Source organism: Epinephelus moara, chromosome 20, assembly GCF_006386435.1.
Source record: "Epinephelus moara isolate mb chromosome 20, YSFRI_EMoa_1.0, whole genome shotgun sequence".
In the NCBI taxonomy this organism is placed as follows: Eukaryota; Metazoa; Chordata; class Actinopteri; order Perciformes; family Serranidae; genus Epinephelus; species Epinephelus moara.
This window is the reverse complement of record NC_065525.1, coordinates 36,167,550-36,184,321: the sequence shown is the minus strand read 5'-3', so window position 1 is coordinate 36,184,321 and position 16,772 is coordinate 36,167,550.

Below are 16,772 nucleotides of genomic sequence, written 5' to 3'. Positions count from 1 at the left end.
TCTCTCCAGTCTCTGTTGTCCACTTGTGATTTTTCCGTCAGTACAAGTCTTTCTTCAACATACTGCATTGCATTCCTCTGCAGAAGTTTTGCAGGCAGTTGATAGAGCAGAAAAAGCTCTCTCTAGGTCAATGCCTTTGTGGTAAATCCTGTGCATTAAGGAAATGTTGGATCGGACCGAGATTGCTGGTGTCAAAACTAAAACTTCTGTTCACAGCAGCAGTTCCTTCAAGTTGATACCTGTACAACACATTCTCACTCCGACCTTGTCACTCATCGATGTTTGGTCATGGACTTTCCTCGTCCAGATATGACATACAAGGTACCCTGGGTGCGTTGGTTGTTGACATTCTGAGACGAAGTGTTAAGTTCTGCCTGTTACATGCGTTGTCTACTTCTGTTTTCACAGGAAATTTACCGTTGAAATAGAGTCTCTATCAAAATATATGCACTACATCAGTTCAACAGGAATTGATGTTTTTTTGACAAATAATGCACGTGGTTGGGTTTAGGAAAAACAGAACAGGGTCTGGCTTTACAATCTTATAGGACGGCCATGTTGGACCCGTCCACCTTACTTGGACTTTCGCCACCTTAACTTAAGTTCTTGTCCCGCCGCGTTTTCCTTAAAGGACGGCTTTATCGTCAGTGTCTGACGCGGCAAGTCACTGCCCAAGCACCAGATTGCGATGACTTCGGAGTGAGACTAAGTTGGTATGGAGCTTTTCAAACCTTTCAAAAATTCAAAAATTTGGTACATTTTGCAAAACGTGGTGTCAGTTTCTTCGAGACACTCCATTACAATACATGTACGTTTGACATCTAGTGCTGCCTGCCTCACAAAACTTCTCTTGTCTGCAGGTAGACTATGTAATCTCAGTTGGATGTCACAGAAATGCCACCAACCAACGATCTGTTGTTCTTTAAAGGGCAAGTTGCAGAAATCCCAGTTACCACCACAGCCTTGTGCTGCATTCATGCGGTAAGTGAGTAGGTAAGTTAAATTTATTTATATAGCGCTTTTCGCAGGCAAGGTCAAAAAGTGCATCCAAGGGCATTATACAACAAGAAAGAAATCATAGAATACAACTGGCAAAACTATGAGCACAGAAAAAAAATTCACAATACACAAAATATAAGTAAAATACAGATCTGGTGCAAGTTACCCAAATACCTGTCTAAACAGGTGTGTCTTTAGCTAGTTTTTAAAAGAAACCACAGAGTCAGCAGATCGTAAAGGAGCAGGCAGAGCACTCCAATATGTAGGTGCTACGGCGGCCAAAGCTAGATCACTTAGAGTCTTGAGACGAGTGCGATGTGGTGTTGAAACAATCTGAAAAATTAGTTCCAGATCATATGTCATGGCTCACCTGATCTGTTTCCTTTGCTCTTCGTTATCAACATGTTGTTTAAACTCTCTGAGCAAGAAAATACAACACATCCAGCATCCACGTTGTTTCCACATTACAACTTAAAGCTCATGAAACACCAAAGTCGGAAGAACGACTTTTCGAAGAGCATGTGAATTAACGATTGGCCTTGGCTGGCAGAGGTCCCAATTGGGGTCTGATTTATTTGTTTCCCGTTCACTCACAGCAGAAGGCAGCGTGAGCAGTACTCTCCAATAGGAGCGAGCGGGAGAGTGGAAAAAGTCGGGAATTCTCAAGTTTTCAGACCTTCAATAGGCTGACCCAGCACATACCTGACACTTTTTAAAAAGAGTTCAAAAAGCTTAGTTTGGTCATGTTTGCCCATCACTAAGAAATATACATTTTGGACCAAACTTACTTTTGAGCAAAGGGATGTCACAAAAACACAAACAAAAGTTCTTGATGCACATCCACATTTACCATCCTCTCTCTGTTTTAGCTTTCAACACTAAGCCACGGCAAAAGAAGCTCATTAGGATGCCACATGGCAGATATGTAGGTACCATTCTCACTACAAGCTTTTGTGGATGCAGTTCAGGGACTAGAAATCATGGTGCATAATATCTGCGGAGTAATTATATTTGGAGAAACATTATATCTATGATGGATTTTTCTGACTACTCTGCTTTCTCTTACTCATCACTTTGCATCACAAATGGTACCCCCTGAATTATCCCCGAGCTTGAATGTGCAGTATTTTTGGTCAGTTGGCAGCACAACAAGACACGACAAGAAAATTGGTTGCAATTTCTCTGTGTGATTAGTGTGCTACAGTGGTATTTAGATAATGGTATAATGGCGCATGCAGCTGGTGTATACTCTAAAAAACATTTGCAGCCTGACTGTGGGACTAACAGTTGGCTCTTTTGGCTCCGTTCCTCTCCTCTGTGGAATTGGCCAAAACAATGGAAAAATCATTTTGGAGGAGGAGAGTCAAATTTCTTTCTTTGACTCAAACCACCACAAATATTTAAGTATTTCATGGTGCTCTACACAGCACATTGGATATCAATTCAGCAAAATCAGGACAAAAATGTTTAAATAAAGGATTGTAACTTTTATTAGTTTGCAGTTTCCTTTGTGTAAAGTATGAAGTCAAAACGTAATGCACATACCTGCCAAGTAGTTGTATCTTATTTGAAATTGTTTAGCATGAGTACAGATAATGAAGGATAAAATAATGATATAGAGATAATAAGACTGATTCTAAAATCTTTAACTTAGCAGAGATGATGAGATGCAGAGCCATCCAGCAAAGGATTTGTCTTGGCAACTCATCGGGAAACGCTTAACACAGACAAATTACATTATGTCCAAGTGCACATACTGTGTAGATTACATTGCAGCCTGCAGCTGATAATATTGTGCTTATTGTGTCCAATAAAAAATTGCCCAGCCAGCATTTTTTCTCATTTTAACATGCACATTATTTTCTCTTTCCCTGCCACAAATACATTGAGATGTCACATATATAAATATGGAATTTCCTGACTACAAGAAAGTCCTTAACAATAATAATAATTAACCTTGTTGGATTCTGTGCTTCACCACTGGGCCATATTGACAAAGATAACACATCACACTATATCCAGTTTCCTTAAAGGGATAGTTTTGATCTGTTGAAGTGGGGTTAAATGAGTTACTTATCCATAATCAGTGTATTACATATAGTAGATGTCTTTGGCACAGCCCCAGTTTGGAGAAGCAGGCAGGAGTACTGCCATGAAAGCTAAGCAGAGTACTGCTGAGAATTAGAGCTCTAGCCCACACAGACTTTTATTCAGGACACTGTTGTTTATGTCCCATGTGAAACCAAAAGTCAGTGTTGTTTTACCTTGGTGTTAAGTAACTTAACAACAAGTAAGACATGACATATTTACGTCACATAATGTACTTATTTTAAAGAGGCAACAGACAGCATTTTTCCTAAAGATATCATTATGAAAATAATGTGGGTTGCACAGGGTAGTGGCCACAGTAAAATCGGACTATCAGCGTTTACATAGGTTACTTAGTGGCTCTGCAATCTTTGTAATAAGCTTCTGCCGCTGGTGTCGAAATTTCACGGAAAAAAATCTGCTTTACTATGGGGTGTAAAGTGGCTCACGCTGAAAATAACATCAACATTTTGCCACATTTAGCTTCAAACAATGTTTAAAAAAGTGTTGTGAACGTCACCTTTTACCACATTTACAGCAATATTTGTTAACTTAGAAATATATTAAATAGTTAAATCTAAATATTAAATGTGGCACCTAAATGTTAAATCTAAATCTAAATATTAAATCTAAATCTAAATGTTAAATCTAAATGCTAAATCTAAATCTAAATGTTAAATGTTAAATCTAAATGTTCTGGGTGAAACTAAATATTTAGCTAATATGCAAATTCACACTGCCGGTCACCGGTAGTACCAAAATTAAAGCTCGAGATGGTCAGACTGTGTTTATAGAACAGTGTTAGTGTCCTTTGCAGACGGACAAAGTATGGAAACAAGTGAAAACCGGCCCAGCAAAAGAAAACGAACTCCTCTGTCTGAGGAGACAAAGAAGAACAAAAAGGAGAGTGATAAAAGAAGAGGGAAAAAAAGAGTAAACCTCAGTCAGGCGTTCAAGAGATGGAGGGAGCTCCGTGACCAAAGAGGCTTCAAAACCGATGTCCAGCTAGCTTTCTTTCTAATGGATCAGTAAGTAACACGGCTAAATGTTAGCTAGACGAGAGAGGACTGTACTGTACTGGCTGCTAGTTCATTCCTAGCTGGCCAGCATCGTAAATCGCCGCAACCAGGGAGCGGGTAGCGAGTGTTGGTCGGCTGACATCCTTGTTGCCATTCTACGGCAGCTGACGCTAGGTGTCGTCAAGCTAAAAAACCCGAATCCTATCTGTTGCTTCTTTAAGCCAAAACATGAGGTATTTTCAACAACAATCCAACAATCGACTTTCACCTTTGAGGCCAGTGTTTGCTTCCTGTATGACTGTAAAGTTAAATCCTGTTCTTTTTTTTCTAAACCCGGCCACATGCTTTTGTTGCCTAAACCTATACATGTGCGTTTGTTGTTGAAGGGAATAAACTTTAATTTGCGGTGTATTTCTAAAACACACAATGCATGTAACAGGCTAAAATTAAAATGGCATCCCAGAACGTTAACAACCAGTGCAAATAGGGTACCTTGCATGTCATATCTCGACTTTAAGTCCATGACTAAGCGTGGACGTGTGACGACGTCGGGGTGAGAATGTGTTGCTAAAGGACACCTTGTGTGTCAGTATAAGGCTGATCAGTTAGTTAGTTTGTGTTACAGTGTGACTTTGGTGTTTAAAAGATTAGTTTAGATTCACTTAACTCACACAATACACAAATTAACTGATCGTGACAGCACAAGACCAGCAGCTTCTGTGTTCAGCTGGCTAAAATGATAGCCTGGATGAGAGCATAGAAGGGGAACTCAAGCCTTTCATGGCTTCCCCGTCTAAAAGAGCTGTCTGACTGCAAGATAAAGCAGTGTGAACATTCTCAATAAAGCATACACTTAGGGCCTGTCCCAATACCCACACTTCCCCTAGAAATACCCAGGGCGTTCACGTTCAGGCTAGTAGTGTCCCAAAACAGAATTGAGGTAGTGGAAGTGGTTTCCAAGGGAGCCCCGACCCACACTTACAACGAAGTGGAAGATGGAATTTCCCAGAACACCTTGCAAAGTAAGCAACTTCAGCAAGTTTTGGAAAACAATTTATTACTGTACTATCGGAATGTAGGCTATACAAACAACAGATGGTTGGACGAGCGTAAATTCATCAGCAACTCGGTTGAACACAGCGTCAAAATATTTAAACAAATCGACTTACCCGAAGAAAATCGATCGGAACTAGAAGATGTCGTAGGCGCCTCCTGTTTTCAGCATTTCTATGTTGATTCATCAGACGGAGAAGAATAAACATAGCACACGCCACAACACAAGCGCTGGAGCCGGCATTTTCAAACCTGAATAACTACCGGTATCTTGTGTTGCTACTACGCGTGACGTATGCCTGCACATTGGCTACGCCGATTTGCATGAAGTGGTGTCACATTTCTTAGGGAAAGATCTCTACCCTAATATTTCTCACTTCCCTCATCAAGGGTTATCTCGCAAACGAGGGCGCTCAATACCAAGTGGAAGATTTAAGGGATAGAAATGGGATTGGGCCTTAAACTGCTACTGTTTTTTTTTAGGTGGCTAAAATACATTTTGCTGCTGCCCCACAGCGGTACGTTGTTTAGTTTTTGTGTTTGAACTCCAGCCTGCTTCTCCAAACTGGTGGAGTGCTGACCGCCATCTACCGTAAATAATACACTGACTATGAATAAATACCTCAAACAACTCCACTTCAAAAGATCCAAACTATCCTTTTAAAGCTAGCTGAGACAGAAAATTGGTTTGGTGTCGTGAGTTGTAAAAATCCTTCTCCAGAGGAGCTTGAACTGCAACACGGTGACTGTGTTTGATAAGACTTCAAACTGGACTTTGTGGTTTACATTTGATGTACTCGCCAGCCCCTGCAGCAACCGGATCACACCAATAAAGAGCTATACAGTTATTTTTTTCTCCTGCACATGTAATTGTTGATCCGCCCCCAGACTGATGAAATGTGCTTACAGGGTACAAGGCATCACAAAGTGCTCTGATATTGTCGGTTCATGTTGGTGTAAACCAAACCAAAGGAAATGAGTGTGTAGTATTTCTTTCTATGTATATTACTCTATAATCTGTATTCCAAATACCACAAATCCCCCTTTAGGAATTACCCACCTGAAAATGTCAGCTTTTAGAAGGGAATAATTGTCCTCTGTAGCCTACATGAATAAAGGGCCCTGCACTGTTTATAAAGAGGAAGTCAAGGGTCACCACCTTCAGTTTGTTAAAGACCTGTTCTATATATCTGCACTAATTTTGCTTGTGAAAACAGATTAAATCTTAATCAGATTTAGTCTAATTGTACCAAAAAAAGAAAAGGCGGTGGACAACAGCTGTATTTAGCTGTGTCCTAACCACTTGGCTGCTGCCCAGTTTAGATTATCACCCTCGTAAAATGCAGCCATGGCTAATTATGCGGAAAGGGAATCCGTGACTTGTGCAGTTTTGGGCAAAAAAACGCACACTTGCAAAGCCACATGGACAAAATTTATTCACAAAACGTGCAAGCAACAAGACACAAACTCCCCAACACATACACACTCAGATACACACGTATTTACACATACTCGGGGCCGACACATGGCGAGGACCACCCAAGAAGGAGCAGCCTCTTTGAAAATAATGAAAATTCCGCTGCAGCCTGGTGCTGCACAGCAGGCCGAGGCAGCGCTGCGTCTACACAGGAGAGTCTATGGAGGCTTGCATCCCACCTGGCTGCAGTGGTTGCTGAGTGCAGGCAGAGAGCCATGATGATAAACAGTTACAGTTTTTCCATCTGCAAGAAACCCTCAGTGGGACCTGAGTGCGTGTGGATGCTGTCAGGGAAGAGACAACAGATACCAGCGCTAGAAATGAGGCAGATTTCAGGCTAAAAACTGTATATTATAGGTGTTGGATCCTGATCACCTCTCTGATGAGAAAAATATTGAATATCACAAATTCTTTTACCAGTGTGTTTAAATTTGTTGATGTTGTGAATTGTCCATGACATCATAATTTTATGTGGACCCCAGGAAGAGTAGTCGTTACTGTGGTAACAACTAATGGGGATCCTGAATAAAGAATAAAGAATAAAGAATACATGTTGCTGTTTGTCCCAGGTGAGTCTTCCTCTTGGTTCTTCGGTTGTCACGATCGCAAGTGAAGTGAAATTTCCATGGCGTTTACAGTTGTACAACCAGTTTTGGCCTTCCTTCACTGACTTCCTGTTGGTTTTGGGATTGATTTTACGATTTTATTGCTTTATTTTATAAGGCTTTAAATGGGCTGGGCCTCCTTATCTAGCAGAACTCGAGCAGTGGTTCCCAAATGGTCCAGCCACGGGGTCAGATATCTCCTTAGTTATTAATTCAAGGTCCTCACAGTTCAGTATATTCAGTGTCATACTTGCGCTTGGCCATATCGACGAGCTAGTTTGCTGTCTGTCAAGAAGCTGTCCGTCAGTCACTCTCTCTGCAGCAGGAAATAGCACTTCAAAATAAAAGATCGGTGCTGCAAATTCACTGTCAAAATTAAGTGTTTTCTTACAAACATGACAGGTTTGCAAGTCACCTTCCACTCAGAATGGACCCGCGACCCACTTTTGGACCGTGACCTGTGACACAAGCCTTTGTGGTGGCTGCTCTTCAATTCTGGAACAGCTTATCTATTCATAAGAAAATTGCTGAGATGACAGAAAACTTTAAGTTGCTGCTGAAGACCCACCTCTTCTCACTGCCGTTCAGTTAAGTTGAGCTTGATGCCGCCTTGACTTGAAATGAAGCTCAGCGTAAGTTCAATCAGGAAAACCTTTCTCAGGCCCACCCTTTCACATTTTTCTCCATCCCACTCCCACTGCTTCCTCTAATCAGCTGGCTATGGTTGTTCATTCCTAGTTATCCAGTCACACTTTGCCACGATCTCTCAGCCACTGCAAAATTTTAGATCCTCTCTCTCCTCTGCTGCTGTCAGCCGTCATTTTAAGCAGAATCTTCGCACCCTCCTCCACTCCGTTCACCTCCAGCCATCGTATCCAAGTCCAGGACAAGCTCTCAAAGACTCATTCCTCTACTCATCCAGATCATCAGCACTTCTCCATCTTCCTCTCATCTTATCTTCACCACCTCTACCACCACCAGCATCTAGACCCCGGGGGTGTTCCCTATTCGACTATGGATTCATCACCCTCCTTCTGTTTTAAACACCATCTTATCTGGTTTGCACTGACGTGTTTCTGTCTTTGTGATAAGATCAGTTTAAGTAAATTGCAGACAAACAAAAGAGCACAGCCTTTAGAAACCCAACATGGAACACTGCATCATCTGTTTCATTCAAGCTCAGTATGGTTTATTGATGCATCATCAACCGACTGACTGGTAACATCCAATGACATTTACTTAAGGGTACAGGAGGCACTTATAACCTGACACTTCTTACAGTCACCCTGCTGATAACCTCACCAGCAGTGTTTGATTGCATAACTCTCTACTAGCTGAGCCTCCACCTTGTTGGATAAGCTTTTAGTGTTGTTCACTTTGTTAAAATCTGGTGTTCATGTATGATTGCATTAATCTGAATATGTGCTTTTTCTCCATGCACAGTCCTTGCTCCAGTTTGGGTTCTTTAAAGCGACAGTTCACCCCAAAATCAAAAATACATATATTTCCTCTTACCTGTAGTGCTATTTATCAGTCAAGATTGTTTTAGTGTAAGTTGCAGAGTGTTGGAGATATCGGCCATAGAGATGTCTGCCCTCTGTCAATCATAATGGAGCTAGATGGCACTCGGTTTGTGTTGCTAAAAGTGCCAAAAAAAACACACAGTTTGAAAACTAAAGAGCAATGTCTCTTTGCAGAAATCATGACCAGGTTACTCAAGATAATCCTTGTTGTGAGCAGCTCCATGTCGGAACTATTGAGCCCGGTCTCACTCTGAAATGGTTGAAATCCAGTGCTTGGGCAGTGACTTGCAGCATCAGAAACCAACGAAAAAAGGCGTCCTTCGATGTCGGCATGATAAGGGGGAAACCCGGCGTGGCTAGGACGAAAGTTAAGGCGGTGAAAGTCTGACTCGTGGTGAATGGGTCCAACAAACATTGACTTTCACCTGAGACAGTGATGTTTGCATCCTGTAAGATTCTTAACCACGTGTTTTTTGTTGCCTAAACCCAACCATGTGCGTTTGTTGAAGGAAGAAAATGTCAATTTGCGGTGTTGTACCGACGTAGTGTGTTTATTTTGAAAGAGACTGTATGCAAAGTGTACTTTTCTTGTGAAAACAGAAGTGTAATTCAAAAGTAGACAATGCATGTATCAGGCAGGACTTGACACGGTGTCCAAGGATGTCAACAACGAACGCACCCAGGGTACCTTGCACGTTGTCTGTGGACATGGAAAGTGTGAGCAAACGTCAATATGTGACGAGGTCAGAGTGAGAATGTGTTGAACTATTTTCTTTCTACCGAACTACACCCACATAACACAACAATCCCTGACAGAATTAATACCATGAAACATGTTTTTTTTATATATGTGAAAGTGCACAGTACATGATCGATAACCATTTGATAGCTTGCTGTGGATTTCTCCGTGCTTTGGTGAAATACATTTCAAGTGTTTGGACAGAATGAAATCCCTGGCATTAACTCTAGCACACAACTTGCCAACATGGCAACAATCAGCCATGACTCACACACACACACACACACACACACACACACACAGACCATTATCAAGCCACCTACATGCACACAACCGCCGCTCACCCAGTGGGTACAGGAGGAAGGCAGCAGATGAAGTGAAAACATGGCAGTGGTGAAAATCAGTGCTTTCCTGCCGCTTGAGACAATAAGAAGGAACCACATAGAGTCAGGGAGGCTCTCTGCCTTCCTGTGACCAAAGGTTGTTCAGCCTAAAGAATGTACCAAACCCATTTTTACTATGGAAGTTACAAGGCAAAGGAGGAAGAAGCAGAGGTATTACTTGGACCGCAGGACCCTCCAGCCTCTAGACCTCAACATCCATCACTGAAGTCAAACCCTGCCCTCTCTCTCTTCTGCCTGAAACAAGAGGAACATTCACAAATTCCACAACTCGGGCCACCAATCATAAAGTTATAAAATGACCCAAAACCCCACCAGTGTAAAACGGGTGATTATTAAGCATCCCTCTGCTGCTCCACAAACCTTCCCCTGTTCCTGTCAACGCCCCCATGGTGATGGTGTTGGATGGAGAGTCACAAATCTTCCTGAGATGCCAAACTGGTCTTATAAAATATATAATTTAGGTTTTGTAGTACACCCAAGTCTTGTGAAATAGCCAGTGCCTAGTTTGTAAATCAGGAGGTCCCAGAACTCAGAGAGAGTGCTGATTTACAGGTAAGAGAGTGAAAAGGTTTTAATAACTGACTGATGACCCCTATTGATACAGTTTCACTTTAACAGCCGAACTTTCATCGAATAAAAGGATAACATAATGTGTTGAAAGCTTTTACTGTAATGTTACTATTTACTATCTGCCAGCTGTTGGAAACAACTTCTACCTAGTGTTACTTGTCTGAAAATAAAAGTAATATGACTTGCTAAATAGTTGGTGTTGGTCTGTCTTGAGCAGCAAAAAGACACAGTCCACTTCTTGTCTTTTCAAACCTCATAAAGAAAGTGCTGTTCATTCTAGATGTTTGGCAGAGTCTTAAAAGTACAGACACTGACATGCAGAGCATATTAATGAGACAACAACCACAATTCTTATTTTACAGTTTGGGTAACTCATGAAATTGAGAAGAGAGTTTGGATTTTTTGAAGTGGGGTTGCAGGAAGTACTTATCCAAGTCAGTCAGTACATTTACATGACATTAGAGAAACCAGTTTATTGTATTATTCCAAATCAAACTGGACTTTTAAAACACATGTTAACATGTTAATCCGACTGAAATTGTACTAGATCGAATTTCTCAAACTACCTAACACACCCAGATAATGTGTTTGGGAGTCAAATTACTCCTGCGTGTACACAGTCAATCAGACGCTTTGATCAGGAAGTCGAATAGTATTAAATGCATAACAGAAGAAGAAGCCGGTAACAACATGGCAAAATCTGCTTCCAGAGCTGTGCATGTTTGGACGTACGAAGAGACACAGTTCATGCTCAGCTGAAAGAGTTGAATATATTGAAATACATGGATGGGAGGAAAACATGGAATGACGATTGTTTGGTCTGTGACAAAAAAAGATCCAATACTGACAAGCTGAAAGGGGACATGTCGCCACCTATCGTAGCGGAGTCACACATACTTTGGTTAGTAAATCAGTCTCCCTCCCATGCATATACTGGGATAAGGACAGTAGTCCAATTAAATGACCTAGACGAGCTATAACCGTAGTTCAACTTAACTGTGCATGAGGGCCGAATTCACAAAGAATGAACTGCGTCCGTTGATAGCACCTTGAATTGCACTTCACTTGCACCCACAGTTTGCTCTGTCGTCCTATTCACAAAGGATATTGCGTTAATGATATACCAGCGCAAACACGCCCACAAAGTTTGGCAGCTGAATGCAGTTTGCCCCTGATTTGCCCCTGATTGCAATAAGCCACATGGCAAAGTATAAATGCTGGCTTTGCGCCAAGAACACCGTGGCAGAACAATGGCAGACTTTGTTTGGCAAAGTACTGAATACTGTATACCCTCATGTAGTGATGTCTGCTGGTGAGTCAGTCTAACAGTGTCGGATGGGTTGAGGCTGTGGATTTGACCAAGTTTGACCACTTTATCACTATTCCCTCTCACTTGTAGCTGTTTTTTCGTTATCTTTTGAATTTAATATGAATTATGGAACCGTTTTTGTTCACGTTTGTTTCCCCCGTTTCGTAAAATAAATTATTGAAAGTTGCTTTTGAAGTGCGTGACAGAAGTGCGTTTTGAGAACGACCGCAGACTGTCACCTGTTCAACGCATCAATATCTTCGGATGCCATTAAAGTAATAATGATTATAATAATAATGTCAAAATATTATTTACAGACTGATTTAACAGACGATCACTGCTGCCACGATCACTGGAAAGTCTGGGCGAGAGGCTTCCACAGAGGAGCGCCCAGTTTGCACCAGCTTTCTAAAGACGTTATTTACTTCACTCAAACTGCGTGTGGCTATTAGCGCTGGTGTTAGTGAATTAGACGTTGTTTATCAATGAGGCTCATTTGCATAGAAAGGGGCAATTTTTGCGCCAAATATATGCATATTACCTCATTTAAATACGTAAAAATAACACCGGAGCACCAAGACGCAATCTGCTTGGCAGCGCAGTTAGTGGAGCATTTCACCCTCTGCGCGTGCTTTGTGAATTAGACGGTATCTGTTTGCTCCATTTTTACTCGTTTAGCGGCCGCAAAAGCCACGCAATCCTTTTGTGAATTCGGCCCTGAGTGTATTACATACAGTAAATGGCATTCAGCACCCCAAAAAAGTCCCACTGAAAAATATCAATATCAGACTAAGTTTATGCTATGTTAAAAATATTTTCACCACACCACCTTGCCATCAGACAGCCCTTTCCGACAGGGAAATGAAGCCATTATATCCATCTACACTCTCTTTAAAGCCATCAGACTCCTTTGACATAAACAGTCATTTTACCTCGCAGAACACAGGAGCTGCTGGTCTACTGCTGCCTCACAGTTTGGATTTATAAGAGCCACACAATAACACAAACAAACTAACCGATCACGGCAGTGGTAGACCAGCAACTCCTGTGTTTTGTAAGGTAAAATTAGAAGAGAGCATAGATGGTAAGTGTTTTTAAGATGAGGTAAAATATGTAAGATGAATCATGAGTTACTGTTAAGTTAATAAGACAGTATTTTGCAGATGCTGCCAACTTTGCTTTACAAAATAAAATACCAGTGTTTAATGTATGGCTAACTGTTTTTTTCTATAAATTACTGGTTCAAAACCCACAAAATCATCAGAGCCTGAACATCCCTGTGAGGCAGTAAGGAAACAGAGGCAATACCTACACCAAGACTAATATTATTACTGGCTGGAGTTAAAAGCTTTAACCGCCCTGTTCGTTGTCATGTTTTACTGGAAGGGGAAGGGATCTCGACTCTATTGTTTGGGTTGAAAAATTAGAGGAGGACAATAAGCTTCACTTCCTCCATCAGCAGCAGAGCAAGGCAATAATAAAGTGGGCAAAGGTCAGAGCTGTGATGTTCCTCGAGGACTCGTGAGACCAGACAAATGAGCATTTAAGAGAAAAGATAGAAGATAGAACTGATAACAACAGGCAATAAAAAGGCGTGTGATACAGATGTTATAAGTGTCATAAACAAGTGAAGAATGTTGGTCCCTGTCTGCAGTCTAGGGTTAAAAAAGCTTCTTCATGTAAACAGAAACAGAAAGAAACAAATTGTGAACTAATTTGTGAGTGTGTGTCAGCAGAAAAAAAAACACATTATGCTATCAGACAGGGTTGAATTTACATTACAGTGTGCGTTTGTGTAACTCTGGGGGTTAAGTTTGGGCTGTGAGTTAATGCAAGCCAGAATGAGGGAGTTACGGAGCAGTGAGACTGAGGTTACTCCAGTCCGGAGACTTGGTCTAGTGCCAGCTCTCCTGACCCAGAACATTTTGTACCATAGTGGAGGCATGCAGGCAACAGCCATTGTCCTCACACACTCACACAAACACACACATACTTGTCCCTTTTTGTGAGAACCAAAGATTTATTTTGGATCTGAATCCTGTTTCCTCAACACTGAACCCTTAAATGAACCCACATCTCAACCCTAAACCTGAGCCTGTAATCCAGTACCAAAGCCTTAAAACTAGACTGTGAAGTTAATTCTCCCTGTTCTCCACACTGTCTGTTTGTCTTACAGATGATTCATACTTTAAGTGCTCAGTGTACAAGTAATACAATCCTCAGCTAAGTGTTCAGATATATTATCTTTACTGTATCTTGCAATACACTCACTAGATCTTTATTGGATAAGTCTAGTCAGGTGTGCTAACATGAAGTCTTGTAGGTACAACAATAATGTCACATGAGGTCACTTATTACAGCCTGTAAGTCAAGTTGCAGTAGCCATGTGGCTATAACATTTAAAGAGTCGTAAAAGAAGATTATTTCCTGAGTGATGTCTTTCCAAGCATTGTTTTTCTTATCAATGTTCCTGTAGCTTGTGAAAGTTATAGTGTACAGACATGTGAAGCTGTTGACAGCAGTGATTAGCTTCACCTTTATTATGTTTTTTAGTTTGTTTTTTCTTGTCTACTCTGCTGGTGGTTGCTTAGTTACAGAAACTATTATGTATGAAAAAGTAAGACCGGAGATTTCTTTGCTTTGATTGACAGTGGGGTTAAACTGTTACTGGCCGCGTTTCCCAGATCACTCTAAGCGCCAAGAGCTTCTTAAGAATGCTCTTAAGCCTCCAAGAAAAACGCGTTTCCCAGATTCGCACTTAGCTTAAGAAGATCTTAGAAGGAGTTGTAAGATTGAGCTGACCCACTCTTAACAGTCTTCTTAGCGACCAAACGCTCACAAATCCAGCCGCGTCAGGCAAATTAATCATACACTGCTGTGCACATCAGGCACACAAATAAAATGAATCATCATGACTATCATTTATCATAATTTGTCCACACATATCCCACATCTGCATGCACATATGAGATAGTTTACTGCACCCAAAAAATGCGTCAGGGCACAACAGAAACACATCCACCCTTTCAAACCTGCGACATTCAGATATCAGGCAACTGACAGGTGTAATTGAGCTCAGCTGGAACCTCATCAATGGATGCTCCACCTGCTACTCTACATAAAGGCTTTGCCACATCACACATGTGTGAGATACCATGGCTGCTTTACAGCATATTCTCGCTGCTAACCAACAGCGTCGCCATATGCGAAGCCAAACCGTATGTGTAAATGCATTTGTGCGTCAGCACTTCAGCCCACTCGACGTGCTGTCAGACCGGGCTGTCCAAATGAAGTACCGGCTGAGATACAACGCCTCATCAACTAGTGTCTCCACACATCCGGAGGGCAACCCGGAGGTGCAGTGCCTGGCTGCGCTGCGTTTTTACACCGTGGGGAGCTTCCTGGAGGTGGTGGGAGACGGCACCGGCCTCAGCAAGGCGTCTGTGTTTTTTTTTTAAATATACTACATTTCCTCATGATTCTCTTACCAAGACTACTTCTTATTTAGTTGTAGTCTTGTTTTCATCATGAAAATAGGTCATTAACAAATATTTATTGTCTTCGTTTTTCATTAGAATTATTAGAACACACATACACACGAGCAGCAGGGAATTAGTGCGTTAGGTAGCAGCGCTGTGTGTGACTTATGCGCTGATTAAGTGGTGGGTGATCAATTTGCCTGACATCGATTGATGTAGTTTCAGCACTGTGGTAGTGGCCAGCTCCTGTTAAGAGCTTCTTAAAGAGCGATCTTAAGAGCGATCCTACGCAGGGCATTAAGAACGCATCTGGGAAACACTCGTATCTTAGTGACCCTTCTTACCAAAGACGTTCTTAACTGTGCTCTTAAGTCTTAAGAACGCTCTTAACTGGGAAACGCGGCCACTGAAAATAACACGTAACGCCATCAAGGCAATGGAAAATATAGATTGGGAGACATTGCCTAGCAAATACAGCAACATATTAGAGCGGTACAGGGCAGCTTGGTTAGGGTGACCATATTTTGATTTCCAAAAAAGAGGACACTCGGCCGGCCACGACATAGCCTACTTAAATGATACTCGCAGTTTACTCAAAGATGCCTTATAATTTTAATATATTTAAAATGTATATGTATTGATAGAAAATTCAGTTATATTACAATATCTCTCAAAGACAGAAATTCAGATAGGCCCCAATAGGGGACACATACACACACTAGAGTGTGGCGATCCGAGCCCAACGGTACCTGACGGGTCGGGCCGGGTTCGGTCAAAAATGTAGCTATAAATTGTATTCGGGCTCGGGTCGGATTCGGTCAGTTTTCAGTGAAAATGTAGTGTAAAAATAAATAAAATCCTATTGTCTGTCCTGTTTATTGCTTGGGCACTGTTATTTACGTGACAACACCTGAACATAACACACACAGACACACATTGGCTGTTTGTTTCTACCTCTCCCCTCTCTGGAAGTCTCGGACCTCCAGCCGCCCGCCTCCGCCTTCATTAAACGCTGAAAATAAAATAAAAGAGGGAGACAGGTTTTTCCTATTTTATCTTATTTTGTTTTATTTCTCCCTCTTCTCTCGCTGTAAGCGTCGGACCTCCCGCCGCAAACACGGAGGTCTCCCTCTCCGCTGAGCACGCCCGGCCTGTTAAATAGCCTGTAACCGTAACAACTGTGTGACAAACTCAGTGCTTTGGTCATTAAATAATGTCGGGCTCGGTTCGGGTTCGGACAGAAATATGCGGCCCGTGCCGCACTCTAACACACACACACAAACACACGGAAAACCGGACATTATCATCAGTTTATAAAAAACACCCGGACGCCCCGGACGCCCCGGACGGGACGTGAAAAGTGGACATGTCCGGGCAAAAGAGGACGTTTGGTCAGCCTAAACTTGGTGTCACTGCAAAGTCGCTGAATACTGGTGCTACTGACACATTAAACGTTCTGAGCAATATAATAAAACAAATCTTCTTCATATCATCCATGTTTTTTTCC